We start from the raw sequence: 27,969 nt of genomic DNA, 5'->3' as shown, positions 1-27,969 counted from the left end.
GTCCACTCCCTGGCCAGATGGTTGAAGGACCTAGAGGAGGGAAGGGAGCATTCCTGCAGGAAAAATACATCACTAGACTGAGTGTTAAGGAACGCAAAAATTGTCTGACGTCGGAACTTGTCTCTGATGCTCCTAACATTAATGGAAAAGATGTTAATGTTAGCAGTCATTGGAGGAAAGAGAAAGTTAGAGCAGGCGGTGTGCCTTAGTTACCACTCCGGTCGGGCGGTTCTTCCTCTTTGGCACCTGCTGGTAGGGGTATCTCCAGCAGACCCTCTTCTGCTAGCTGATCAAGCAGGGATGGTGCCTCAGTGGCTTCCGACTCCTCCATTTCTTCTTCGGCCACAAGGGACTCCACCATCTGCTCCAGCACGTCCGGTTCTGGGAGGAGGCCATCCTCCTCTTCCTGGGGTGGGTTAAGGTCCACAATGAACAGCTTGGAAGGTTCTGCGACAGGACTATCTTCCACCTTCCTTTTCCTTTGGCCTGTACCTGAGGAGACAAGAGCTGGAAAATCCTCCTCGGTGAAAAGTGCAAGAGTGCTGAGGCCCTCTGCTCTCATGGTCTGGGGAGGGAGAGTGGGCTTTGGGGGGGGGGTGAGGAGACCAACTGAGGAGTAGGGAAATGAGGTGGAGGTAGTGGAATCCTCAGTAGGGTTGGCCGGGGGGGGAGGGGTTTGGACAGGGGTGACAGGGGGGGGGACCAGGGAGGGGGCAACAGTTTTCTTACCCTTCTTTTCCCTGGACTCCGTGGCTGCTGGGGCATCGGCTGGAGCCACGGTCGCTGGGTTCTTGGCCGCCTTGTCCTTGGCCTCTGTGGCCTTGGTAGTAGCTGCCTTGGTCGACGAAGCTGTGACTACCCGATACTGGGTCGCCGCGGCAACCCTTGCCCAGGATTTCTCCCGCTGTGGGCAGTCCTTGTAAAGGTGGTCCGCCTGTCCACATAGGTTGCAAGTCTTCTTCTTTGGGCAGTCCTTGGAGCTGTGTCCTGTCACCCGGCAAACCCTGCAGGCGTCCTCCTTGCAGGTCTTCATCGAATGCCCTTTCCCGCCACATTTCCTGCAGTTGTGTGGCATGTCCGGGTAGTAGATGAGACCAAAGGAGTTTCCCAGAGAGAATGTCGGGGGCAGGTGCTGGAGACCATCCTCGGATGCTGGTTCCCTGTAGAGTCGAACGGTTACTGACCACTTACCCGTCCAGAATCCGTTGCCGTTAAGGATGTGGGATGGCTCCCTCACCACTGTGCAGAGACGTCCCAGGAACGTGGAGATGTCTCTTCCTGGGGTGTGCGGGTTCCGCATGGAGACCGTGATCCTCTTCTCATCCCTCTGTATAGGACAGGATCCTAAAAAAGAATGAAAAGGGGAGTCCGGCATCGCTGCGTTCATCGCCTCCCAGTATCTCCTGCAGGCATTCACCGTGGCAAAGGTTACCAGAAAAATGCCAGTCATGAAGGTCTGGACACTCAGGGTTTCCGCCCTGGAGAAGCCCTGATCCAGAATCATCTTCTTGCAGAACACGTCGCTGGACATGTCCGGCAACCTACCATCCACCGCCTTCAGCTTCAGGGCGACCGTCTGCCGCATCCAAGGCTCCAGGGTTGGAGCCTTTTCAGGCGGCGTCCGGGCTCCCTCCGGCCGGCTGGCGTCGGAGGTAGGGGCCTCTTGGGCCGAAGAAGCCTCTGGATGAGCCTTCCTGGAGGTCCCTGGGTCCTGAGCCTTCTTGGCTGCCTTCTCTGGCTTGCTTGCCATGGCTGGTTCCTGCTTGAGTTCCCGGAGCTGGATCTTGGATTCTTCTCCGGGTGTCTTCTCCCGCTGTGTTCCTCCTCGAAGTTCCTCTGGTCTCCCCAAGTCTTCTCCGAGCCTTCGTCTTCTTGCTTCTTTCTGCCAAGCTCTTCTTCCGTCCGATCTCCCTCTTTCGGTCTCGGCTGGGCTTCGGAGCTTGTCTCCCTGATCGTATCTCGTCAAGTGTAGCTAGCTCAGTTTGTTCTGATAAGAACAGATACTACACTTGATCTTAGCCAAAAGGCCGAGAAGCGATAACCAGAATTGGTTTGGGCCTCGAGTGGCACCCTGGCCTATGCCGGACACATCTTAGGGAGAGAGAGCGAGAGGGAGACAAACCCACGCCTACAGAAGACATTTTGTCACCCAAGCCAACCCTTGAAAAGGCTGCTTTGCAGAGCAAAAACAAGAAGAATGGTGCGTTTTGCAGCCGCCGCCCCCCACTGCAATGAATCTGAATAACTCCTCCTTTAGGGCGCAAGCAACTCCCCTCCCCCTTGCAGTCTTTCCAATTCACGATACAAAAAGACGGACAGGACAGGTTGCCTGACTTTCCGTCACTGCCACCCTTTGCCATCCTTACCCGTAGAAAGCCCTTTCATCATCCCCAAACCCTAATCTTTTCCCTTTCCTTCCCAGCCCCCAAACCCTGCCCTCTGTACCCTTCTCACCACCCGCATCCCTTCTCCTGTCATCCCCCTACCACCCGGGAAAAAAAGAGCTTGCCCCCTCCTTACACTAGCCCACCCTCCCACCCAAAGAACAACTTCTGCTGCGCAGCTTGTTTTCTAGGCAGCAGCGCTATTGTGATGTCAGCGGGGGCATTGTGACAAGCCGCCAGTGTTCCGTCTCTTCATGTTGTGCACAGTTCAAACGGAAAATACATCAACAGGCAGACTACAGAAAAACTTACTATCAAAGGTTAGAGGGGGGCTTTCTCAGAGGGCTTTTTACAGTTTTTCTATTCCCAATTAGCCGTTTAAGTGTACTTATTGAAAGTAGTAATTCTTTCATAGGCCGCCCTTTCTTAGTATTTGACGTTCCTTATATTGCGGTATGAGGCTTTGCAGCAGGTTGCAAACATTCATCACCCATGACTGTCCCCAATTGAGCTCAGAAGCTCAATGTCTATCATGACCTCTCTTTTAGAATGTCCAAGAGCAAGCAAACTATTCCTCCAGGAGAGGGCGCCAACAGACTACTAAAGAGATCATCATTACTCAAAGAAAACCCCAAAAACCAATGCATGATAGGAATAAACAGGTAACTTTCTTTGGAGTGGAAGCGGAGAGATCGCACCAGATGCCAATTCTAGATCTTATCACACCTGTGGTCACTGCAGCAGCAGGTGAATCCACTTTGTCCAAAAGGGATCTATTCCATTCAATTGCAAATGATCTAGATAAGACAGAGAACTGCAGCACGGGACATAGCCGAGTTGGTCAGGTTGAGTGGTGATGAGTTTGCTATTTGGATGAATAAAGAAAGTCAAAAGTGTGAAAGATAAAAAACAAAAGGAGGAAGTGTGAAAAGTGAATGGGCCAAATTGAGGTGCATATGAAGACGTATGCTTTCTTCCAATTCATTAAACCGGGCTAATATGAATCAGGTGAATTGAGTTCTGCTTTTGGAAACTGGGTTAAGAAGGGGTGCACCGGTCCTGGAGGTACTGCAATACCAGGTCAATGCGTGGAGTGGACAGAGCAAGCTCTTTTTCCATCTCCCTGTTCTAAAAATCCATTTAATATATGGTCCCCAGATAGGGGACGTATCAGATATTAAACTGATAAGAACAGATACTACACTTGATCTTAGCCAAAAGGCCGAGAAGCGATAACCAGAATTGGTTTGGGCCTCGAGTGGCACCCTGGCCTATGCCGGACACATCTTAGGGAGAGAGAGCGAGAGGGAGACAAACCCACGCCTACAGAAGACATTTTGTCACCCAAGCCAACCCTTGAAAAGGCTGCTTTGCAGAGCAAAAACAAGAAGAATGGTGCGTTTTGCAGCCGCCGCCCCCCACTGCAATGAATCTGAATAACTCCTCCTTTAGGGCGCAAGCAACTCCCCTCCCCCTTGCAGTCTTTCCAATTCACGATACAAAAAGACGGACAGGACAGGTTGCCTGACTTTCCGTCACTGCCACCCTTTGCCATCCTTACCCGTAGAAAGCCCTTTCATCATCCCCAAACCCTAATCTTTTCCCTTTCCTTCCCAGCCCCCAAACCCTGCCCTCTGTACCCTTCTCACCACCCGCATCCCTTCTCCTGTCATCCCCCTACCACCCGGGAAAAAAAGAGCTTGCCCCCTCCTTACACTAGCCCACCCTCCCACCCAAAGAACAACTTCTGCTGCGCAGCTTGTTTTCTAGGCAGCAGCGCTATTGTGATGTCAGCGGGGGCATTGTGACAAGCCGCCAGTGTTCCGTCTCTTCATGTTGTGCACAGTTCAAACGGAAAATACATCAACAGGCAGACTACAGAAAAACTTACTATCAAAGGTTAGAGGGGGGCTTTCTCAGAGGGCTTTTTACAGTTTTTCTATTCCCAATTAGCCGTTTAAGTGTACTTATTGAAAGTAGTAATTCTTTCATAGGCCGCCCTTTCTTAGTATTTGACGTTCCTTATATTGCGGTATGAGGCTTTGCAGCAGGTTGCAAACATTCATCACCCATGACTGTCCCCAATTGAGCTCAGAAGCTCAATGTCTATCATGACCTCTCTTTTAGAATGTCCAAGAGCAAGCAAACTATTCCTCCAGGAGAGGGCGCCAACAGACTACTAAAGAGATCATCATTACTCAAAGAAAACCCCAAAAACCAATGCATGATAGGAATAAACAGGTAACTTTCTTTGGAGTGGAAGCGGAGAGATCGCACCAGATGCCAATTCTAGATCTTATCACACCTGTGGTCACTGCAGCAGCAGGTGAATCCACTTTGTCCAAAAGGGATCTATTCCATTCAATTGCAAATGATCTAGATAAGACAGAGAACTGCAGCACGGGACATAGCCGAGTTGGTCAGGTTGAGTGGTGATGAGTTTGCTATTTGGATGAATAAAGAAAGTCAAAAGTGTGAAAGATAAAAAACAAAAGGAGGAAGTGTGAAAAGTGAATGGGCCAAATTGAGGTGCATATGAAGACGTATGCTTTCTTCCAATTCATTAAACCGGGCTAATATGAATCAGGTGAATTGAGTTCTGCTTTTGGAAACTGGGTTAAGAAGGGGTGCACCGGTCCTGGAGGTACTGCAATACCAGGTCAATGCGTGGAGTGGACAGAGCAAGCTCTTTTTCCATCTCCCTGTTCTAAAAATCCATTTAATATATGGTCCCCAGATAGGGGACGTATCAGATATTAAACTGATAAGAACAGATACTACACTTGATCTTAGCCAAAAGGCCGAGAAGCGATAACCAGAATTGGTTTGGGCCTCGAGTGGCACCCTGGCCTATGCCGGACACATCTTAGGGAGAGAGAGCGAGAGGGAGACAAACCCACGCCTACAGAAGACATTTTGTCACCCAAGCCAACCCTTGAAAAGGCTGCTTTGCAGAGCAAAAACAAGAAGAATGGTGCGTTTTGCAGCCGCCGCCCCCCACTGCAATGAATCTGAATAACTCCTCCTTTAGGGCGCAAGCAACTCCCCTCCCCCTTGCAGTCTTTCCAATTCACGATACAAAAAGACGGACAGGACAGGTTGCCTGACTTTCCGTCACTGCCACCCTTTGCCATCCTTACCCGTAGAAAGCCCTTTCATCATCCCCAAACCCTAATCTTTTCCCTTTCCTTCCCAGCCCCCAAACCCTGCCCTCTGTACCCTTCTCACCACCCGCATCCCTTCTCCTGTCATCCCCCTACCACCCGGGAAAAAAAGAGCTTGCCCCCTCCTTACACTAGCCCACCCTCCCACCCAAAGAACAACTTCTGCTGCGCAGCTTGTTTTCTAGGCAGCAGCGCTATTGTGATGTCAGCGGGGGCATTGTGACAAGCCGCCAGTGTTCCGTCTCTTCATGTTGTGCACAGTTCAAACGGAAAATACATCAACAGGCAGACTACAGAAAAACTTACTATCAAAGGTTAGAGGGGGGCTTTCTCAGAGGGCTTTTTACAGTTTTTCTATTCCCAATTAGCCGTTTAAGTGTACTTATTGAAAGTAGTAATTCTTTCATAGGCCGCCCTTTCTTAGTATTTGACGTTCCTTATATTGCGGTATGAGGCTTTGCAGCAGGTTGCAAACATTCATCACCCATGACTGTCCCCAATTGAGCTCAGAAGCTCAATGTCTATCATGACCTCTCTTTTAGAATGTCCAAGAGCAAGCAAACTATTCCTCCAGGAGAGGGCGCCAACAGACTACTAAAGAGATCATCATTACTCAAAGAAAACCCCAAAAACCAATGCATGATAGGAATAAACAGGTAACTTTCTTTGGAGTGGAAGCGGAGAGATCGCACCAGATGCCAATTCTAGATCTTATCACACCTGTGGTCACTGCAGCAGCAGGTGAATCCACTTTGTCCAAAAGGGATCTATTCCATTCAATTGCAAATGATCTAGATAAGACAGAGAACTGCAGCACGGGACATAGCCGAGTTGGTCAGGTTGAGTGGTGATGAGTTTGCTATTTGGATGAATAAAGAAAGTCAAAAGTGTGAAAGATAAAAAACAAAAGGAGGAAGTGTGAAAAGTGAATGGGCCAAATTGAGGTGCATATGAAGACGTATGCTTTCTTCCAATTCATTAAACCGGGCTAATATGAATCAGGTGAATTGAGTTCTGCTTTTGGAAACTGGGTTAAGAAGGGGTGCACCGGTCCTGGAGGTACTGCAATACCAGGTCAATGCGTGGAGTGGACAGAGCAAGCTCTTTTTCCATCTCCCTGTTCTAAAAATCCATTTAATATATGGTCCCCAGATAGGGGACGTATCAGATATTAAACTGATAAGAACAGATACTACACTTGATCTTAGCCAAAAGGCCGAGAAGCGATAACCAGAATTGGTTTGGGCCTCGAGTGGCACCCTGGCCTATGCCGGACACATCTTAGGGAGAGAGAGCGAGAGGGAGACAAACCCACGCCTACAGAAGACATTTTGTCACCCAAGCCAACCCTTGAAAAGGCTGCTTTGCAGAGCAAAAACAAGAAGAATGGTGCGTTTTGCAGCCGCCGCCCCCCACTGCAATGAATCTGAATAACTCCTCCTTTAGGGCGCAAGCAACTCCCCTCCCCCTTGCAGTCTTTCCAATTCACGATACAAAAAGACGGACAGGACAGGTTGCCTGACTTTCCGTCACTGCCACCCTTTGCCATCCTTACCCGTAGAAAGCCCTTTCATCATCCCCAAACCCTAATCTTTTCCCTTTCCTTCCCAGCCCCCAAACCCTGCCCTCTGTACCCTTCTCACCACCCGCATCCCTTCTCCTGTCATCCCCCTACCACCCGGGAAAAAAAGAGCTTGCCCCCTCCTTACACTAGCCCACCCTCCCACCCAAAGAACAACTTCTGCTGCGCAGCTTGTTTTCTAGGCAGCAGCGCTATTGTGATGTCAGCGGGGGCATTGTGACAAGCCGCCAGTGTTCCGTCTCTTCATGTTGTGCACAGTTCAAACGGAAAATACATCAACAGGCAGACTACAGAAAAACTTACTATCAAAGGTTAGAGGGGGGCTTTCTCAGAGGGCTTTTTACAGTTTTTCTATTCCCAATTAGCCGTTTAAGTGTACTTATTGAAAGTAGTAATTCTTTCATAGGCCGCCCTTTCTTAGTATTTGACGTTCCTTATATTGCGGTATGAGGCTTTGCAGCAGGTTGCAAACATTCATCACCCATGACTGTCCCCAATTGAGCTCAGAAGCTCAATGTCTATCATGACCTCTCTTTTAGAATGTCCAAGAGCAAGCAAACTATTCCTCCAGGAGAGGGCGCCAACAGACTACTAAAGAGATCATCATTACTCAAAGAAAACCCCAAAAACCAATGCATGATAGGAATAAACAGGTAACTTTCTTTGGAGTGGAAGCGGAGAGATCGCACCAGATGCCAATTCTAGATCTTATCACACCTGTGGTCACTGCAGCAGCAGGTGAATCCACTTTGTCCAAAAGGGATCTATTCCATTCAATTGCAAATGATCTAGATAAGACAGAGAACTGCAGCACGGGACATAGCCGAGTTGGTCAGGTTGAGTGGTGATGAGTTTGCTATTTGGATGAATAAAGAAAGTCAAAAGTGTGAAAGATAAAAAACAAAAGGAGGAAGTGTGAAAAGTGAATGGGCCAAATTGAGGTGCATATGAAGACGTATGCTTTCTTCCAATTCATTAAACCGGGCTAATATGAATCAGGTGAATTGAGTTCTGCTTTTGGAAACTGGGTTAAGAAGGGGTGCACCGGTCCTGGAGGTACTGCAATACCAGGTCAATGCGTGGAGTGGACAGAGCAAGCTCTTTTTCCATCTCCCTGTTCTAAAAATCCATTTAATATATGGTCCCCAGATAGGGGACGTATCAGATATTAAACTGATAAGAACAGATACTACACTTGATCTTAGCCAAAAGGCCGAGAAGCGATAACCAGAATTGGTTTGGGCCTCGAGTGGCACCCTGGCCTATGCCGGATACATCTTAGGGAGAGAGAGCGAGAGGGAGACAAACCCACGCCTACAGAAGACATTTTGTCACCCAAGCCAACCCTTGAAAAGGCTGCTTTGCAGAGCAAAAACAAGAAGAATGGTGCGTTTTGCAGCCGCCGCCCCCCACTGCAATGAATCTGAATAACTCCTCCTTTAGGGCGCAAGCAACTCCCCTCCCCCTTGCAGTCTTTCCAATTCACGATACAAAAAGACGGACAGGACAGGTTGCCTGACTTTCCGTCACTGCCACCCTTTGCCATCCTTACCCGTAGAAAGCCCTTTCATCATCCCCAAACCCTAATCTTTTCCCTTTCCTTCCCAGCCCCCAAACCCTGCCCTCTGTACCCTTCTCACCACCCGCATCCCTTCTCCTGTCATCCCCCTACCACCCGGGAAAAAAAGAGCTTGCCCCCTCCTTACACTAGCCCACCCTCCCACCCAAAGAACAACTTCTGCTGCGCAGCTTGTTTTCTAGGCAGCAGCGCTATTGTGATGTCAGCGGGGGCATTGTGACAAGCCGCCAGTGTTCCGTCTCTTCATGTTGTGCACAGTTCAAACGGAAAATACATCAACAGGCAGACTACAGAAAAACTTACTATCAAAGGTTAGAGGGGGGCTTTCTCAGAGGGCTTTTTACAGTTTTTCTATTCCCAATTAGCCGTTTAAGTGTACTTATTGAAAGTAGTAATTCTTTCATAGGCCGCCCTTTCTTAGTATTTGACGTTCCTTATATTGCGGTATGAGGCTTTGCAGCAGGTTGCAAACATTCATCACCCATGACTGTCCCCAATTGAGCTCAGAAGCTCAATGTCTATCATGACCTCTCTTTTAGAATGTCCAAGAGCAAGCAAACTATTCCTCCAGGAGAGGGCGCCAACAGACTACTAAAGAGATCATCATTACTCAAAGAAAACCCCAAAAACCAATGCATGATAGGAATAAACAGGTAACTTTCTTTGGAGTGGAAGCGGAGAGATCGCACCAGATGCCAATTCTAGATCTTATCACACCTGTGGTCACTGCAGCAGCAGGTGAATCCACTTTGTCCAAAAGGGATCTATTCCATTCAATTGCAAATGATCTAGATAAGACAGAGAACTGCAGCACGGGACATAGCCGAGTTGGTCAGGTTGAGTGGTGATGAGTTTGCTATTTGGATGAATAAAGAAAGTCAAAAGTGTGAAAGATAAAAAACAAAAGGAGGAAGTGTGAAAAGTGAATGGGCCAAATTGAGGTGCATATGAAGACGTATGCTTTCTTCCAATTCATTAAACCGGGCTAATATGAATCAGGTGAATTGAGTTCTGCTTTTGGAAACTGGGTTAAGAAGGGGTGCACCGGTCCTGGAGGTACTGCAATACCAGGTCAATGCGTGGAGTGGACAGAGCAAGCTCTTTTTCCATCTCCCTGTTCTAAAAATCCATTTAATATATGGTCCCCAGATAGGGGACGTATCAGATATTAAACTGATAAGAACAGATACTACACTTGATCTTAGCCAAAAGGCCGAGAAGCGATAACCAGAATTGGTTTGGGCCTCGAGTGGCACCCTGGCCTATGCCGGACACATCTTAGGGAGAGAGAGCGAGAGGGAGACAAACCCACGCCTACAGAAGACATTTTGTCACCCAAGCCAACCCTTGAAAAGGCTGCTTTGCAGAGCAAAAACAAGAAGAATGGTGCGTTTTGCAGCCGCCGCCCCCCACTGCAATGAATCTGAATAACTCCTCCTTTAGGGCGCAAGCAACTCCCCGCCCCCTTGCAGTCTTTCCAATTCACGATACAAAAAGACGGACAGGACAGGTTGCCTGACTTTCCGTCACTGCCACCCTTTGCCATCCTTACCCGTAGAAAGCCCTTTCATCATCCCCAAACCCTAATCTTTTCCCTTTCCTTCCCAGCCCCCAAACCCTGCCCTCTGTACCCTTCTCACCACCCGCATCCCTTCTCCTGTCATCCCCCTACCACCCGGGAAAAAAAGAGCTTGCCCCCTCCTTACACTAGCCCACCCTCCCACCCAAAGAACAACTTCTGCTGCGCAGCTTGTTTTCTAGGCAGCAGCGCTATTGTGATGTCAGCGGGGGCATTGTGACAAGCCGCCAGTGTTCCGTCTCTTCATGTTGTGCACAGTTCAAACGGAAAATACATCAACAGGCAGACTACAGAAAAACTTACTATCAAAGGTTAGAGGGGGGCTTTCTCAGAGGGCTTTTTACAGTTTTTCTATTCCCAATTAGCCGTTTAAGTGTACTTATTGAAAGTAGTAATTCTTTCATAGGCCGCCCTTTCTTAGTATTTGACGTTCCTTATATTGCGGTATGAGGCTTTGCAGCAGGTTGCAAACATTCATCACCCATGACTGTCCCCAATTGAGCTCAGAAGCTCAATGTCTATCATGACCTCTCTTTTAGAATGTCCAAGAGCAAGCAAACTATTCCTCCAGGAGAGGGCGCCAACAGACTACTAAAGAGATCATCATTACTCAAAGAAAACCCCAAAAACCAATGCATGATAGGAATAAACAGGTAACTTTCTTTGGAGTGGAAGCGGAGAGATCGCACCAGATGCCAATTCTAGATCTTATCACACCTGTGGTCACTGCAGCAGCAGGTGAATCCACTTTGTCCAAAAGGGATCTATTCCATTCAATTGCAAATGATCTAGATAAGACAGAGAACTGCAGCACGGGACATAGCCGAGTTGGTCAGGTTGAGTGGTGATGAGTTTGCTATTTGGATGAATAAAGAAAGTCAAAAGTGTGAAAGATAAAAAACAAAAGGAGGAAGTGTGAAAAGTGAATGGGCCAAATTGAGGTGCATATGAAGACGTATGCTTTCTTCCAATTCATTAAACCGGGCTAATATGAATCAGGTGAATTGAGTTCTGCTTTTGGAAACTGGGTTACGAAGGGGTGCACCGGTCCTGGAGGTACTGCAATACCAGGTCAATGCGTGGAGTGGACAGAGCAAGCTCTTTTTCCATCTCCCTGTTCTAAAAATCCATTTAATATATGGTCCCCAGATAGGGGACGTATCAGATATTAAACTGATAAGAACAGATACTACACTTGATCTTAGCCAAAAGGCCGAGAAGCGATAACCAGAATTGGTTTGGGCCTCGAGTGGCACCCTGGCCTATGCCGGACACATCTTAGGGAGAGAGAGCGAGAGGGAGACAAACCCACGCCTACAGAAGACATTTTGTCACCCAAGCCAACCCTTGAAAAGGCTGCTTTGCAGAGCAAAAACAAGAAGAATGGTGCGTTTTGCAGCCGCCGCCCCCCACTGCAATGAATCTGAATAACTCCTCCTTTAGGGCGCAAGCAACTCCCCTCCCCCTTGCAGTCTTTCCAATTCACGATACAAAAAGACGGACAGGACAGGTTGCCTGACTTTCCGTCACTGCCACCCTTTGCCATCCTTACCCGTAGAAAGCCCTTTCATCATCCCCAAACCCTAATCTTTTCCCTTTCCTTCCCAGCCCCCAAACCCTGCCCTCTGTACCCTTCTCACCACCCGCATCCCTTCTCCTGTCATCCCCCTACCACCCGGGAAAAAAAGAGCTTGCCCCCTCCTTACACTAGCCCACCCTCCCACCCAAAGAACAACTTCTGCTGCGCAGCTTGTTTTCTAGGCAGCAGCGCTATTGTGATGTCAGCGGGGGCATTGTGACAAGCCGCCAGTGTTCCGTCTCTTCATGTTGTGCACAGTTCAAACGGAAAATACATCAACAGGCAGACTACAGAAAAACTTACTATCAAAGGTTAGAGGGGGGCTTTCTCAGAGGGCTTTTTACAGTTTTTCTATTCCCAATTAGCCGTTTAAGTGTACTTATTGAAAGTAGTAATTCTTTCATAGGCCGCCCTTTCTTAGTATTTGACGTTCCTTATATTGCGGTATGAGGCTTTACAGCAGGTTGCAAACATTCATCACCCATGACTGTCCCCAATTGAGCTCAGAAGCTCAAAGTCTATCATGACCTCTCTTTTAGAATGTCCAAGAGCAAGCAAACTATTCCTCCAGGAGAGGGCGCCAACAGACTACTAAAGAGATCATCATTACTCAAAGAAAACCCCAAAAACCAATGCATGATAGGAATAAACAGGTAACTTTCTTTGGAGTGGAAGCGGAGAGATCGCACCAGATGCCAATTCTAGATCTTATCACACCTGTGGTCACTGCAGCAGCAGGTGAATCCACTTTGTCCAAAAGGGATCTATTCCATTCAATTGCAAATGATCTAGATAAGACAGAGAACTGCAGCACGGGACATAGCCGAGTTGGTCAGGTTGAGTGGTGATGAGTTTGCTATTTGGATGAATAAAGAAAGTCAAAAGTGTGAAAGATAAAAAACAAAAGGAGGAAGTGTGAAAAGTGAATGGGCCAAATTGAGGTGCATATGAAGACGTATGCTTTCTTCCAATTCATTAAACCGGGCTAATATGAATCAGGTGAATTGAGTTCTGCTTTTGGAAACTGGGTTAAGAAGGGGTGCACCGGTCCTGGAGGTACTGCAATACCAGGTCAATGCGTGGAGTGGACAGAGCAAGCTCTTTTTCCATCTCCCTGTTCTAAAAATCCATTTAATATATGGTCCCCAGATAGGGGACGTATCAGATATTAAACTGATAAGAACAGATACTACACTTGATCTTAGCCAAAAGGCCGAGAAGCGATAACCAGAATTGGTTTGGGCCTCGAGTGGCACCCTGGCCTATGCCGGACACATCTTAGGGAGAGAGAGCGAGAGGGAGACAAACCCACGCCTACAGAAGACATTTTGTCACCCAAGCCAACCCTTGAAAAGGCTGCTTTGCAGAGCAAAAACAAGAAGAATGGTGCGTTTTGCAGCCGCCGCCCCCCACTGCAATGAATCTGAATAACTCCTCCTTTAGGGCGCAAGCAACTCCCCTCCCCCTTGCAGTCTTTCCAATTCACGATACAAAAAGACGGACAGGACAGGTTGCCTGACTTTCCGTCACTGCCACCCTTTGCCATCCTTACCCGTAGAAAGCCCTTTCATCATCCCCAAACCCTAATCTTTTCCCTTTCCTTCCCAGCCCCCAAACCCTGCCCTCTGTACCCTTCTCACCACCCGCATCCCTTCTCCTGTCATCCCCCTACCACCCGGGAAAAAAAGAGCTTGCCCCCTCCTTACACTAGCCCACCCTCCCACCCAAAGAACAACTTCTGCTGCGCAGCTTGTTTTCTAGGCAGCAGCGCTATTGTGATGTCAGCGGGGGCATTGTGACAAGCCGCCAGTGTTCCGTCTCTTCATGTTGTGCACAGTTCAAACGGAAAATACATCAACAGGCAGACTACAGAAAAACTTACTATCAAAGGTTAGAGGGGGGCTTTCTCAGAGGGCTTTTTACAGTTTTTCTATTCCCAATTAGCCGTTTAAGTGTACTTATTGAAAGTAGTAATTCTTTCATAGGCCGCCCTTTCTTAGTATTTGACGTTCCTTATATTGCGGTATGAGGCTTTGCAGCAGGTTGCAAACATTCATCACCCATGACTGTCCCCAATTGAGCTCAGAAGCTCAATGTCTATCATGACCTCTCTTTTAGAATGTCCAAGAGCAAGCAAACTATTCCTCCAGGAGAGGGCGCCAACAGACTACTAAAGAGATCATCATTACTCAAAGAAAACCCCAAAAACCAATGCATGATAGGAATAAACAGGTAACTTTCTTTGGAGTGGAAGCGGAGAGATCGCACCAGATGCCAATTCTAGATCTTATCACACCTGTGGTCACTGCAGCAGCAGGTGAATCCACTTTGTCCAAAAGGGATCTATTCCATTCAATTGCAAATGATCTAGATAAGACAGAGAACTGCAGCACGGGACATAGCCGAGTTGGTCAGGTTGAGTGGTGATGAGTTTGCTATTTGGATGAATAAAGAAAGTCAAAAGTGTGAAAGATAAAAAACAAAAGGAGGAAGTGTGAAAAGTGAATGGGCCAAATTGAGGTGCATATGAAGACGTATGCTTTCTTCCAATTCATTAAACCGGGCTAATATGAATCAGGTGAATTGAGTTCTGCTTTTGGAAACTGGGTTAAGAAGGGGTGCACCGGTCCTGGAGGTACTGCAATACCAGGTCAATGCGTGGAGTGGACAGAGCAAGCTCTTTTTCCATCTCCCTGTTCTAAAAATCCATTTAATATATGGTCCCCAGATAGGGGACGTATCAGATATTAAACTGATAAGAACAGATACTACACTTGATCTTAGCCAAAAGGCCGAGAAGCGATAACCAGAATTGGTTTGGGCCTCGAGTGGCACCCTGGCCTATGCCGGACACATCTTAGGGAGAGAGAGCGAGAGGGAGACAAACCCACGCCTACAGAAGACATTTTGTCACCCAAGCCAACCCTTGAAAAGGCTGCTTTGCAGAGCAAAAACAAGAAGAATGGTGCGTTTTGCAGCCGCCGCCCCCCACTGCAATGAATCTGAATAACTCCTCCTTTAGGGCGCAAGCAACTCCCCTCCCCCTTGCAGTCTTTCCAATTCACGATACAAAAAGACGGACAGGACAGGTTGCCTGACTTTCCGTCACTGCCACCCTTTGCCATCCTTACCCGTAGAAAGCCCTTTCATCATCCCCAAACCCTAATCTTTTCCCTTTCCTTCCCAGCCCCCAAACCCTGCCCTCTGTACCCTTCTCACCACCCGCATCCCTTCTCCTGTCATCCCCCTACCACCCGGGAAAAAAAGAGCTTGCCCCCTCCTTACACTAGCCCACCCTCCCACCCAAAGAACAACTTCTGCTGCGCAGCTTGTTTTCTAGGCAGCAGCGCTATTGTGATGTCAGCGGGGGCATTGTGACAAGCCGCCAGTGTTCCGTCTCTTCATGTTGTGCACAGTTCAAACGGAAAATACATCAACAGGCAGACTACAGAAAAACTTACTATCAAAGGTTAGAGGGGGGCTTTCTCAGAGGGCTTTTTACAGTTTTTCTATTCCCAATTAGCCGTTTAAGTGTACTTATTGAAAGTAGTAATTCTTTCATAGGCCGCCCTTTCTTAGTATTTGACGTTCCTTATATTGCGGTATGAGGCTTTGCAGCAGGTTGCAAACATTCATCACCCATGACTGTCCCCAATTGAGCTCAGAAGCTCAATGTCTATCATGACCTCTCTTTTAGAATGTCCAAGAGCAAGCAAACTATTCCTCCAGGAGAGGGCGCCAACAGACTACTAAAGAGATCATCATTACTCAAAGAAAACCCCAAAAACCAATGCATGATAGGAATAAACAGGTAACTTTCTTTGGAGTGGAAGCGGAGAGATCGCACCAGATGCCAATTCTAGATCTTATCACACCTGTGGTCACTGCAGCAGCAGGTGAATCCACTTTGTCCAAAAGGGATCTATTCCATTCAATTGCAAATGATCTAGATAAGACAGAGAACTGCAGCACGGGACATAGCCGAGTTGGTCAGGTTGAGTGGTGATGAGTTTGCTATTTGGATGAATAAAGAAAGTCAAAAGTGTGAAAGATAAAAAACAAAAGGAGGAAGTGTGAAAAGTGAATGGGCCAAATTGAGGTGCATATGAAGACGTATGCTTTCTTCCAATTCATTAAACCGGGCTAATATGAATCAGGTGAATTGAGTTCTGCTTTTGGAAACTGGGTTAAGAAGGGGTGCACCGGTCCTGGAGGTACTGCAATACCAGGTCAATGCGTGGAGTGGACAGAGCAAGCTCTTTTTCCATCTCCCTGTTCTAAAAATCCATTTAATATATGGTCCCCAGATAGGGGACGTATCAGATATTAAACTGATAAGAACAGATACTACACTTGATCTTAGCCAAAAGGCCGAGAAGCGATAACCAGAATTGGTTTGGGCCTCGAGTGGCACCCTGGCCTATGCCGGATACATCTTAGGGAGAGAGAGCGAGAGGGAGACAAACCCACGCCTACAGAAGACATTTTGTCACCCAAGCCAACCCTTGAAAAGGCTGCTTTGCAGAGCAAAAACAAGAAGAATGGTGCGTTTTGCAGCCGCCGCCCCCCACTGCAATGAATCTGAATAACTCCTCCTTTAGGGCGCAAGCAACTCCCCTCCCCCTTGCAGTCTTTCCAATTCACGATACAAAAAGACGGACAGGACAGGTTGCCTGACTTTCCGTCACTGCCACCCTTTGCCATCCTTACCCGTAGAAAGCCCTTTCATCATCCCCAAACCCTAATCTTTTCCCTTTCCTTCCCAGCCCCCAAACCCTGCCCTCTGTACCCTTCTCACCACCCGCATCCCTTCTCCTGTCATCCCCCTACCACCCGGGAAAAAAAGAGCTTGCCCCCTCCTTACACTAGCCCACCCTCTCACCCAAAGAACAACTTCTGCTGCGCAGCTTGTTTTCTAGGCAGCAGCGCTATTGTGATGTCAGCGGGGGCATTGTGACAAGCCGCCAGTGTTCCGTCTCTTCATGTTGTGCACAGTTCAAACGGAAAATACATCAACAGGCAGACTACAGAAAAACTTACTATCAAAGGTTAGAGGGGGGCTTTCTCAGAGGGCTTTTTACAGTTTTTCTATTCCCAATTAGCCGTTTAAGTGTACTTATTGAAAGTAGTAATTCTTTCATAGGCCGCCCTTTCTTAGTATTTGACGTTCCTTATATTGCGGTATGAGGCTTTGCAGCAGGTTGCAAACATTCATCACCCATGACTGTCCCCAATTGAGCTCAGAAGCTCAATGTCTATCATGACCTCTCTTTTAGAATGTCCAAGAGCAAGCAAACTATTCCTCCAGGAGAGGGCGCCAACAGACTACTAAAGAGATCATCATTACTCAAAGAAAACCCCAAAAACCAATGCATGATAGGAATAAACAGGTAACTTTCTTTGGAGTGGAAGCGGAGAGATCGCACCAGATGCCAATTCTAGATCTTATCACACCTGTGGTCACTGCAGCAGCAGGTGAATCCACTTTGTCCAAAAGGGATCTATTCCATTCAATTGCAAATGATCTAGATAAGACAGAGAACTGCAGCACGGGACATAGCCGAGTTGGTCAGGTTGAGTGGTGATGAGTTTGCTATTTGGATGAATAAAGAAAGTCAAAAGTGTGAAAGATAAAAAACAAAAGGAGGAAGTGTGAAAAGTGAATGGGCCAAATTGAGGTGCATATGAAGACGTATGCTTTCTTCCAATTCATTAAACCGGGCTAATATGAATCAGGTGAATTGAGTTCTGCTTTTGGAAACTGGGTTAAGAAGGGGTGCACCGGTCCTGGAGGTACTGCAATACCAGGTCAATGCGTGGAGTGGACAGAGCAAGCTCTTTTTCCATCTCCCTGTTCTAAAAATCCATTTAATATATGGTCCCCAGATAGGGGACGTATCAGATATTAAACTGATAAGAACAGATACTACACTTGATCTTAGCCAAAAGGCCGAGAAGCGATAACCAGAATTGGTTTGGGCCTCGAGTGGCACCCTGGCCTATGCCGGACACATCTTAGGGAGAGAGAGCGAGAGGGAGACAAACCCACGCCTACAGAAGACATTTTGTCACCCAAGCCAACCCTTGAAAAGGCTGCTTTGCAGAGCAAAAACAAGAAGAATGGTGCGTTTTGCAGCCGCCGCCCCCCACTGCAATGAATCTGAATAACTCCTCCTTTAGGGCGCAAGCAACTCCCCTCCCCCTTGCAGTCTTTCCAATTCACGATACAAAAAGACGGACAGGACAGGTTGCCTGACTTTCCGTCACTGCCACCCTTTGCCATCCTTACCCGTAGAAAGCCCTTTCATCATCCCCAAACCCTAATCTTTTCCCTTTCCTTCCCAGCCCCCAAACCCTGCCCTCTGTACCCTTCTCACCACCCGCATCCCTTCTCCTGTCATCCCCCTACCACCCGGGAAAAAAAGAGCTTGCCCCCTCCTTACACTAGCCCACCCTCCCACCCAAAGAACAACTTCTGCTGCGCAGCTTGTTTTCTAGGCAGCAGCGCTATTGTGATGTCAGCGGGGGCATTGTGACAAGCCGCCAGTGTTCCGTCTCTTCATGTTGTGCACAGTTCAAACGGAAAATACATCAACAGGCAGACTACAGAAAAACTTACTATCAAAGGTTAGAGGGGGGCTTTCTCAGAGGGCTTTTTACAGTTTTTCTATTCCCAATTAGCCGTTTAAGTGTACTTATTGAAAGTAGTAATTCTTTCATAGGCCGCCCTTTCTTAGTATTTGACGTTCCTTATATTGCGGTATGAGGCTTTACAGCAGGTTGCAAACATTCATCACCCATGACTGTCCCCAATTGAGCTCAGAAGCTCAAAGTCTATCATGACCTCTCTTTTAGAATGTCCAAGAGCAAGCAAACTATTCCTCCAGGAGAGGGCGCCAACAGACTACTAAAGAGATCATCATTACTCAAAGAAAACCCCAAAAACCAATGCATGATAGGAATAAACAGGTAACTTTCTTTGGAGTGGAAGCGGAGAGATCGCACCAGATGCCAATTCTAGATCTTATCACACCTGTGGTCACTGCAGCAGCAGGTGAATCCACTTTGTCCAAAAGGGATCTATTCCATTCAATTGCAAATGATCTAGATAAGACAGAGAACTGCAGCACGGGACATAGCCGAGTTGGTCAGGTTGAGTGGTGATGAGTTTGCTATTTGGATGAATAAAGAAAGTCAAAAGTGTGAAAGATAAAAAACAAAAGGAGGAAGTGTGAAAAGTGAATGGGCCAAATTGAGGTGCATATGAAGACGTATGCTTTCTTCCAATTCATTAAACCGGGCTAATATGAATCAGGTGAATTGAGTTCTGCTTTTGGAAACTGGGTTAAGAAGGGATGCACCGGTCCTGGAGGTACTGCAATACCAGGTCAATGCGTGGAGTGGACAGAGCAAGCTCTTTTTCCATCTCCCTGTTCTAAAAATCCATTTAATATATGGTCCCCAGATAGGGGACGTATCAGATATTAAACTGATAAGAACAGATACTACACTTGATCTTAGCCAAAAGGCCGAGAAGCGATAACCAGAATTGGTTTGGGCCTCGAGTGGCACCCTGGCCTATGCCGGACACATCTTAGGGAGAGAGAGCGAGAGGGAGACAAACCCACGCCTACAGAAGACATTTTGTCACCCAAGCCAACCCTTGAAAAGGCTGCTTTGCAGAGCAAAAACAAGAAGAATGGTGCGTTTTGCAGCCGCCGCCCCCCACTGCAATGAATCTGAATAACTCCTCCTTTAGGGCGCAAGCAACTCCCCTCCCCCTTGCAGTCTTTCCAATTCACGATACAAAAAGACGGACAGGACAGGTTGCCTGACTTTCCGTCACTGCCACCCTTTGCCATCCTTACCCGTAGAAAGCCCTTTCATCATCCCCAAACCCTAATCTTTTCCCTTTCCTTCCCAGCCCCCAAACCCTGCCCTCTGTACCCTTCTCACCACCCGCATCCCTTCTCCTGTCATCCCCCTACCACCCGGGAAAAAAAGAGCTTGCCCCCTCCTTACACTAGCCCACCCTCCCACCCAAAGAACAACTTCTGCTGCGCAGCTTGTTTTCTAGGCAGCAGCGCTATTGTGATGTCAGCGGGGGCATTGTGACAAGCCGCCAGTGTTCCGTCTCTTCATGTTGTGCACAGTTCAAACGGAAAATACATCAACAGGCAGACTACAGAAAAACTTACTATCAAAGGTTAGAGGGGGGCTTTCTCAGAGGGCTTTTTACAGTTTTTCTATTCCCAATTAGCCGTTTAAGTGTACTTATTGAAAGTAGTAATTCTTTCATAGGCCGCCCTTTCTTAGTATTTGACGTTCCTTATATTGCGGTATGAGGCTTTGCAGCAGGTTGCAAACATTCATCACCCATGACTGTCCCCAATTGAGCTCAGAAGCTCAATGTCTATCATGACCTCTCTTTTAGAATGTCCAAGAGCAAGCAAACTATTCCTCCAGGAGAGGGCGCCAACAGACTACTAAAGAGATCATCATTACTCAAAGAAAACCCCAAAAACCAATGCATGATAGGAATAAACAGGTAACTTTCTTTGGAGTGGAAGCGGAGAGATCGCACCAGATGCCAATTCTAGATCTTATCACACCTGTGGTCACTGCAGCAGCAGGTGAATCCACTTTGTCCAAAAGGGATCTATTCCATTCAATTGCAAATGATCTAGATAAGACAGAGAACTGCAGCACGGGACATAGCCGAGTTGGTCAGGTTGAGTGGTGATGAGTTTGCTATTTGGATGAATAAAGAAAGTCAAAAGTGTGAAAGATAAAAAACAAAAGGAGGAAGTGTGAAAAGTGAATGGGCCAAATTGAGGTGCATATGAAGACGTATGCTTTCTTCCAATTCATTAAACCGGGCTAATATGAATCAGGTGAATTGAGTTCTGCTTTTGGAAACTGGGTTAAGAAGGGGTGCACCGGTCCTGGAGGTACTGCAATACCAGGTCAATGCGTGGAGTGGACAGAGCAAGCTCTTTTTCCATCTCCCTGTTCTAAAAATCCATTTAATATATGGTCCCCAGATAGGGGACGTATCAGATATTAAACTGATAAGAACAGATACTACACTTGATCTTAGCCAAAAGGCCGAGAAGCGATAACCAGAATTGGTTTGGGCCTCGAGTGGCACCCTGGCCTATGCCGGACACATCTTAGGGAGAGAGAGCGAGAGGGAGACAAACCCACGCCTACAGAAGACATTTTGTCACCCAAGCCAACCCTTGAAAAGGCTGCTTTGCAGAGCAAAAACAAGAAGAATGGTGCGTTTTGCAGCCGCCGCCCCCCACTGCAATGAATCTGAATAACTCCTCCTTTAGGGCGCAAGCAACTCCCCTCCCCCTTGCAGTCTTTCCAATTCACGATACAAAAAGACGGACAGGACAGGTTGCCTGACTTTCCGTCACTGCCACCCTTTGCCATCCTTACCCGTAGAAAGCCCTTTCATCATCCCCAAACCCTAATCTTTTCCCTTTCCTTCCCAGCCCCCAAACCCTGCCCTCTGTACCCTTCTCACCACCCGCATCCCTTCTCCTGTCATCCCCCTACCACCCGGGAAAAAAAGAGCTTGCCCCCTCCTTACACTAGCCCACCCTCCCACCCAAAGAACAACTTCTGCTGCGCAGCTTGTTTTCTAGGCAGCAGCGCTATTGTGATGTCAGCGGGGGCATTGTGACAAGCCGCCAGTGTTCCGTCTCTTCATGTTGTGCACAGTTCAAACGGAAAATACATCAACAGGCAGACTACAGAAAAACTTACTATCAAAGGTTAGAGGGGGGCTTTCTCAGAGGGCTTTTTACAGTTTTTCTATTCCCAATTAGCCGTTTAAGTGTACTTATTGAAAGTAGTAATTCTTTCATAGGCCGCCCTTTCTTAGTATTTGACGTTCCTTATATTGCGGTATGAGGCTTTGCAGCAGGTTGCAAACATTCATCACCCATGACTGTCCCCAATTGAGCTCAGAAGCTCAATGTCTATCATGACCTCTCTTTTAGAATGTCCAAGAGCAAGCAAACTATTCCTCCAGGAGAGGGCGCCAACAGACTACTAAAGAGATCATCATTACTCAAAGAAAACCCCAAAAACCAATGCATGATAGGAATAAACAGGTAACTTTCTTTGGAGTGGAAGCGGAGAGATCGCACCAGATGCCAATTCTAGATCTTATCACACCTGTGGTCACTGCAGCAGCAGGTGAATCCACTTTGTCCAAAAGGGATCTATTCCATTCAATTGCAAATGATCTAGATAAGACAGAGAACTGCAGCACGGGACATAGCCGAGTTGGTCAGGTTGAGTGGTGATGAGTTTGCTATTTGGATGAATAAAGAAAGTCAAAAGTGTGAAAGATAAAAAACAAAAGGAGGAAGTGTGAAAAGTGAATGGGCCAAATTGAGGTGCATATGAAGACGTATGCTTTCTTCCAATTCATTAAACCGGGCTAATATGAATCAGGTGAATTGAGTTCTGCTTTTGGAAACTGGGTTAAGAAGGGGTGCACCGGTCCTGGAGGTACTGCAATACCAGGTCAATGCGTGGAGTGGACAGAGCAAGCTCTTTTTCCATCTCCCTGTTCTAAAAATCCATTTAATATATGGTGCCCAGATAGGGGACGTATCAGATATTAAACTGATAAGAACAGATACTACACTTGATCTTAGCCAAAAGGCCGAGAAGCGATAACCAGAATTGGTTTGGGCCTCGAGTGGCACCCTGGCCTATGCCGGACACATCTTAGGGAGAGAGAGCGAGAGGGAGACAAACCCACGCCTACAGAAGACATTTTGTCACCCAAGCCAACCCTTGAAAAGGCTGCTTTGCAGAGCAAAAACAAGAAGAATGGTGCGTTTTGCAGCCGCCGCCCCCCACTGCAATGAATCTGAATAACTCCTCCTTTAGGGCGCAAGCAACTCCCCTCCCCCTTGCAGTCTTTCCAATTCACGATACAAAAAGACGGACAGGACAGGTTGCCTGACTTTCCGTCACTGCCACCCTTTGCCATCCTTACCCGTAGAAAGCCCTTTCATCATCCCCAAACCCTAATCTTTTCCCTTTCCTTCCCAGCCCCCAAACCCTGCCCTCTGTACCCTTCTCACCACCCGCATCCCTTCTCCTGTCATCCCCCTACCACCCGGGAAAAAAAGAGCTTGCCCCCTCCTTACACTAGCCCACCCTCCCACCCAAAGAACAACTTCTGCTGCGCAGCTTGTTTTCTAGGCAGCAGCGCTATTGTGATGTCAGCGGGGGCATTGTGACAAGCCGCCAGTGTTCCGTCTCTTCATGTTGTGCACAGTTCAAACGGAAAATACATCAACAGGCAGACTACAGAAAAACTTACTATCAAAGGTTAGAGGGGGGCTTTCTCAGAGGGCTTTTTACAGTTTTTCTATTCCCAATTAGCCGTTTAAGTGTACTTATTGAAAGTAGTAATTCTTTCATAGGCCGCCCTTTCTTAGTATTTGACGTTCCTTATATTGCGGTATGAGGCTTTGCAGCAGGTTGCAAACATTCATCACCCATGACTGTCCCCAATTGAGCTCAGAAGCTCAATGTCTATCATGACCTCTCTTTTAGAATGTCCAAGAGCAAGCAAACTATTCCTCCAGGAGAGGGCGCCAACAGACTACTAAAGAGATCATCATTACTCAAAGAAAACCCCAAAAACCAATGCATGATAGGAATAAACAGGTAACTTTCTTTGGAGTGGAAGCGGAGAGATCGCACCAGATGCCAATTCTAGATCTTATCACACCTGTGGTCACTGCAGCAGCAGGTGAATCCACTTTGTCCAAAAGGGATCTATTCCATTCAATTGCAAATGATCTAGATAAGACAGAGAACTGCAGCACGGGACATAGCCGAGTTGGTCAGGTTGAGTGGTGATGAGTTTGCTATTTGGATGAATAAAGAAAGTCAAAAGTGTGAAAGATAAAAAACAAAAGGAGGAAGTGTGAAAAGTGAATGGGCCAAATTGAGGTGCATATGAAGACGTATGCTTTCTTCCAATTCATTAAACCGGGCTAATATGAATCAGGTGAATTGAGTTCTGCTTTTGGAAACTGGGTTAAGAAGGGGTGCACCGGTCCTGGAGGTACTGCAATACCAGGTCAATGCGTGGAGTGGACAGAGCAAGCTCTTTTTCCATCTCCCTGTTCTAAAAATCCATTTAATATATGGTCCCCAGATAGGGGACGTATCAGATATTAAACTGATAAGAACAGATACTACACTTGATCTTAGCCAAAAGGCCGAGAAGCGATAACCAGAATTGGTTTGGGCCTCGAGTGGCACCCTGGCCTATGCCGGATACATCTTAGGGAGAGAGAGCGAGAGGGAGACAAACCCACGCCTACAGAAGACATTTTGTCACCCAAGCCAACCCTTGAAAAGGCTGCTTTGCAGAGCAAAAACAAGAAGAATGGTGCGTTTTGCAGCCGCCGCCCCCCACTGCAATGAATCTGAATAACTCCTCCTTTAGGGCGCAAGCAACTCCCCTCCCCCTTGCAGTCTTTCCAATTCACGATACAAAAAGACGGACAGGACAGGTTGCCTGACTTTCCGTCACTGCCACCCTTTGCCATCCTTACCCGTAGAAAGCCCTTTCATCATCCCCAAACCCTAATCTTTTCCCTTTCCTTCCCAGCCCCCAAACCCTGCCCTCTGTACCCTTCTCACCACCCGCATCCCTTCTCCTGTCATCCCCCTACCACCCGGGAAAAAAAGAGCTTGCCCCCTCCTTACACAAGCCCACCCTCCCACCCAAAGAACAACTTCTGCTGCGCAGCTTGTTTTCTAGGCAGCAGCGCTATTGTGATGTCAGCGGGGGCATTGTGACAAGCCGCCAGTGTTCCGTCTCTTCATGTTGTGCACAGTTCAAACGGAAAATACATCAACAGGCAGACTACAGAAAAACTTACTATCAAAGGTTAGAGGGGGGCTTTCTCAGAGGGCTTTTTACAGTTTTTCTATTCCCAATTAGCCGTTTAAGTGTACTTATTGAAAGTAGTAATTCTTTCATAGGCCGCCCTTTCTTAGTATTTGACGTTCCTTATATTGCGGTATGAGGCTTTGCAGCAGGTTGCAAACATTCATCACCCATGACTGTCCCCAATTGAGCTCAGAAGCTCAATGTCTATCATGACCTCTCTTTTAGAATGTCCAAGAGCAAGCAAACTATTCCTCCAGGAGAGGGCGCCAACAGACTACTAAAGAGATCATCATTACTCAAAGAAAACCCCAAAAACCAATGCATGATAGGAATAAACAGGTAACTTTCTTTGGAGTGGAAGCGGAGAGATCGCACCAGATGCCAATTCTAGATCTTATCACACCTGTGGTCACTGCAGCAGCAGGTGAATCCACTTTGTCCAAAAGGGATCTATTCCATTCAATTGCAAATGATCTAGATAAGACAGAGAACTGCAGCACGGGACATAGCCGAGTTGGTCAGGTTGAGTGGTGATGAGTTTGCTATTTGGATGAATAAAGAAAGTCAAAAGTGTGAAAGATAAAAAACAAAAGGAGGAAGTGTGAAAAGTGAATGGGCCAAATTGAGGTGCATATGAAGACGTATGCTTTCTTCCAATTCATTAAACCGGGCTAATATGAATCAGGTGAATTGAGTTCTGCTTTTGGAAACTGGGTTAAGAAGGGGTGCACCGGTCCTGGAGGTACTGCAATACCAGGTCAATGCGTGGAGTGGACAGAGCAAGCTCTTTTTCCATCTCCCTGTTCTAAAAATCCATTTAATATATGGTCCCCAGATAGGGGACGTATCAGATATTAAACTGATAAGAACAGATACTACACTTGATCTTAGCCAAAAGGCCGAGAAGCGATAACCAGAATTGGTTTGGGCCTCGAGTGGCACCCTGGCCTATGCCGGACACATCTTAGGGAGAGAGAGCGAGAGGGAGACAAACCCACGCCTACAGAAGACATTTTGTCACCCAAGCCAACCCTTGAAAAGGCTGCTTTGCAGAGCAAAAACAAGAAGAATGGTGCGTTTTGCAGCCGCCGCCCCCCACTGCAATGAATCTGAATAACTCCTCCTTTAGGGCGCAAGCAACTCCCCTCCCCCTTGCAGTCTTTCCAATTCACGATACAAAAAGACGGACAGGACAGGTTGCCTGACTTTCCGTCACTGCCACCCTTTGCCATCCTTACCCGTAGAAAGCCCTTTCATCATCCCCAAACCCTAATCTTTTCCCTTTCCTTCCCAGCCCCCAAACCCTGCCCTCTGTACCCTTCTCACCACCCGCATCCCTTCTCCTGTCATCCCCCTACCACCCGGGAAAAAAAGAGCTTGCCCCCTCCTTACACTAGCCCACCCTCCCACCCAAAGAACAACTTCTGCTGCGCAGCTTGTTTTCTAGGCAGCAGCGCTATTGTGATGTCAGCGGGGGCATTGTGACAAGCCGCCAGTGTTCCGTCTCTTCATGTTGTGCACAGTTCAAACGGAAAATACATCAACAGGCAGACTACAGAAAAACTTACTATCAAAGGTTAGAGGGGGGCTTTCTCAGAGGGCTTTTTACAGTTTTTCTATTCCCAATTAGCCGTTTAAGTGTACTTATTGAAAGTAGTAATTCTTTCATAGGCCGCCCTTTCTTAGTATTTGACGTTCCTTATATTGCGGTATGAGGCTTTGCAGCAGGTTGCAAACATTCATCACCCATGACTGTCCCCAATTGAGCTCAGAAGCTCAATGTCTATCATGACCTCTCTTTTAGAATGTCCAAGAGCAAGCAAACTATTCCTCCAGGAGAGGGCGCCAACAGACTACTAAAGAGATCATCATTACTCAAAGAAAACCCCAAAAACCAATGCATGATAGGAATAAACAGGTAACTTTCTTTGGAGTGGAAGCGGAGAGATCGCACCAGATGCCAATTCTAGATCTTATCACACCTGTGGTCACTGCAGCAGCAGGTGAATCCACTTTGTCCAAAAGGGATCTATTCCATTCAATTGCAAATGATCTAGATAAGACAGAGAACTGCAGCACGGGACATAGCCGAGTTGGTCAGGTTGAGTGGTGATGAGTTTGCTATTTGGATGAATAAAGAAAGTCAAAAGTGTGAAAGATAAAAAACAAAAGGAGGAAGTGTGAAAAGTGAATGGGCCAAATTGAGGTGCATATGAAGACGTATGCTTTCTTCCAATTCATTAAACCGGGCTAATATGAATCAGGTGAATTGAGTTCTGCTTTTGGAAACTGGGTTAAGAAGGGGTGCACCGGTCCTGGAGGTACTGCAATACCAGGTCAATGCGTGGAGTGGACAGAGCAAGCTCTTTTTCCATCTCCCTGTTCTAAAAATCCATTTAATATATGGTCCCCAGATAGGGGACGTATCAGATATTAAACTGATAAGAACAGATACTACACTTGATCTTAGCCAAAAGGCCGAGAAGCGATAACCAGAATTGGTTTGGGCCTCGAGTGGCACCCTGGCCTATGCTGGACACATCTTAGGGAGAGAGAGCGAGAGGGAGACAAACCCACGCCTACAGAAGACATTTTGTCACCCAAGCCAACCCTTGAAAAGGCTGCTTTGCAGAGCAAAAACAAGAAGAATGGTGCGTTTTGCAGCCGCCGCCCCCCACTGCAATGAATCTGAATAACTCCTCCTTTAGGGCGCAAGCAACTCCCCTCCCCCTTGCAGTCTTTCCAATTCACGATACAAAAAGACGGACAGGACAGGTTGCCTGACTTTCCGTCACTGCCACCCTTTGCCATCCTTACCCGTAGAAAGCCCTTTCATCATCCCCAAACCCTAATCTTTTCCCTTTCCTTCCCAGCCCCCAAACCCTGCCCTCTGTACCCTTCTCACCACCCGCATCCCTTCTCCTGTCATCCCCCTACCACCCGGGAAAAAAAGAGCTTGCCCCCTCCTTACACTAGCCCACCCTCCCACCCAAAGAACAACTTCTGCTGCGCAGCTTGTTTTCTAGGCAGCAGCGCTATTGTGATGTCAGCGGGGGCATTGTGACAAGCCGCCAGTGTTCCGTCTCTTCATGTTGTGCACAGTTCAAACGGAAAATACATCAACAGGCAGACTACAGAAAAACTTACTATCAAAGG

General features: G+C 47.4%; 16 non-coding genes and 1 pseudogene across 16 annotated transcripts; all 17 read right to left on the bottom strand.

Annotated features, from left to right (window-relative positions):
- Nucleotides 1–1,935: 1,935 nt before the first annotated feature.
- LOC142253587 (U2 spliceosomal RNA) lies at nucleotides 1,936–2,039 on the bottom strand (annotated as a pseudogene).
- Nucleotides 2,040–3,427: 1,388 nt separating this feature from the next.
- Nucleotides 3,428–3,618, bottom strand: LOC142252643 (U2 spliceosomal RNA). The gene has a single exon (XR_012726012.1). It is a non-coding gene; the product is annotated as a U2 spliceosomal RNA (small nuclear RNA).
- Nucleotides 3,619–5,006: 1,388 nt separating this feature from the next.
- Nucleotides 5,007–5,197, bottom strand: LOC142252642 (U2 spliceosomal RNA). The gene has a single exon (XR_012726011.1). It is a non-coding gene; the product is annotated as a U2 spliceosomal RNA (small nuclear RNA).
- Nucleotides 5,198–6,585: 1,388 nt separating this feature from the next.
- Nucleotides 6,586–6,776, bottom strand: LOC142252641 (U2 spliceosomal RNA). Its single transcript, XR_012726010.1, has one exon. It is a non-coding gene; the product is annotated as a U2 spliceosomal RNA (small nuclear RNA).
- Nucleotides 6,777–8,164: 1,388 nt separating this feature from the next.
- LOC142252640 (U2 spliceosomal RNA) lies at nucleotides 8,165–8,355 on the bottom strand. Its single transcript, XR_012726009.1, has one exon. It is a non-coding gene; the product is annotated as a U2 spliceosomal RNA (small nuclear RNA).
- Nucleotides 8,356–9,743: 1,388 nt separating this feature from the next.
- Nucleotides 9,744–9,934, bottom strand: LOC142252638 (U2 spliceosomal RNA). Its single transcript, XR_012726007.1, has one exon. It is a non-coding gene; the product is annotated as a U2 spliceosomal RNA (small nuclear RNA).
- Nucleotides 9,935–11,322: 1,388 nt separating this feature from the next.
- On the bottom strand, nucleotides 11,323–11,513 carry LOC142252637 (U2 spliceosomal RNA). Its single transcript, XR_012726006.1, has one exon. It is a non-coding gene; the product is annotated as a U2 spliceosomal RNA (small nuclear RNA).
- Nucleotides 11,514–12,901: 1,388 nt separating this feature from the next.
- Nucleotides 12,902–13,092, bottom strand: LOC142252636 (U2 spliceosomal RNA). Its single transcript, XR_012726005.1, has one exon. It is a non-coding gene; the product is annotated as a U2 spliceosomal RNA (small nuclear RNA).
- A 1,388-nt stretch (nucleotides 13,093–14,480) lies between these two features.
- Nucleotides 14,481–14,671, bottom strand: LOC142252635 (U2 spliceosomal RNA). The gene has a single exon (XR_012726004.1). It is a non-coding gene; the product is annotated as a U2 spliceosomal RNA (small nuclear RNA).
- Nucleotides 14,672–16,059: 1,388 nt separating this feature from the next.
- Nucleotides 16,060–16,250, bottom strand: LOC142252634 (U2 spliceosomal RNA). Its single transcript, XR_012726003.1, has one exon. It is a non-coding gene; the product is annotated as a U2 spliceosomal RNA (small nuclear RNA).
- Nucleotides 16,251–17,638: 1,388 nt separating this feature from the next.
- Nucleotides 17,639–17,829, bottom strand: LOC142252633 (U2 spliceosomal RNA). The gene has a single exon (XR_012726002.1). It is a non-coding gene; the product is annotated as a U2 spliceosomal RNA (small nuclear RNA).
- Nucleotides 17,830–19,217: 1,388 nt separating this feature from the next.
- On the bottom strand, nucleotides 19,218–19,408 carry LOC142252833 (U2 spliceosomal RNA). Its single transcript, XR_012726199.1, has one exon. It is a non-coding gene; the product is annotated as a U2 spliceosomal RNA (small nuclear RNA).
- Nucleotides 19,409–20,796: 1,388 nt separating this feature from the next.
- Nucleotides 20,797–20,987, bottom strand: LOC142252632 (U2 spliceosomal RNA). Its single transcript, XR_012726001.1, has one exon. It is a non-coding gene; the product is annotated as a U2 spliceosomal RNA (small nuclear RNA).
- A 1,388-nt stretch (nucleotides 20,988–22,375) lies between these two features.
- On the bottom strand, nucleotides 22,376–22,566 carry LOC142252932 (U2 spliceosomal RNA). The gene has a single exon (XR_012726293.1). It is a non-coding gene; the product is annotated as a U2 spliceosomal RNA (small nuclear RNA).
- Nucleotides 22,567–23,954: 1,388 nt separating this feature from the next.
- Nucleotides 23,955–24,145, bottom strand: LOC142252631 (U2 spliceosomal RNA). Its single transcript, XR_012726000.1, has one exon. It is a non-coding gene; the product is annotated as a U2 spliceosomal RNA (small nuclear RNA).
- Nucleotides 24,146–25,533: 1,388 nt separating this feature from the next.
- Nucleotides 25,534–25,724, bottom strand: LOC142252630 (U2 spliceosomal RNA). The gene has a single exon (XR_012725999.1). It is a non-coding gene; the product is annotated as a U2 spliceosomal RNA (small nuclear RNA).
- Nucleotides 25,725–27,112: 1,388 nt separating this feature from the next.
- Nucleotides 27,113–27,303, bottom strand: LOC142252629 (U2 spliceosomal RNA). The gene has a single exon (XR_012725998.1). It is a non-coding gene; the product is annotated as a U2 spliceosomal RNA (small nuclear RNA).
- Nucleotides 27,304–27,969: the final 666 nt, after the last annotated feature.

Source organism: Anomaloglossus baeobatrachus, chromosome 9, assembly GCF_048569485.1.
Source record: "Anomaloglossus baeobatrachus isolate aAnoBae1 chromosome 9, aAnoBae1.hap1, whole genome shotgun sequence".
Taxonomy (NCBI): domain Eukaryota; kingdom Metazoa; phylum Chordata; class Amphibia; order Anura; family Aromobatidae; genus Anomaloglossus; species Anomaloglossus baeobatrachus.
The sequence above is the reverse complement of the archived record's forward strand: the minus strand, read 5'-3'. Positions and strand labels throughout refer to the sequence as shown.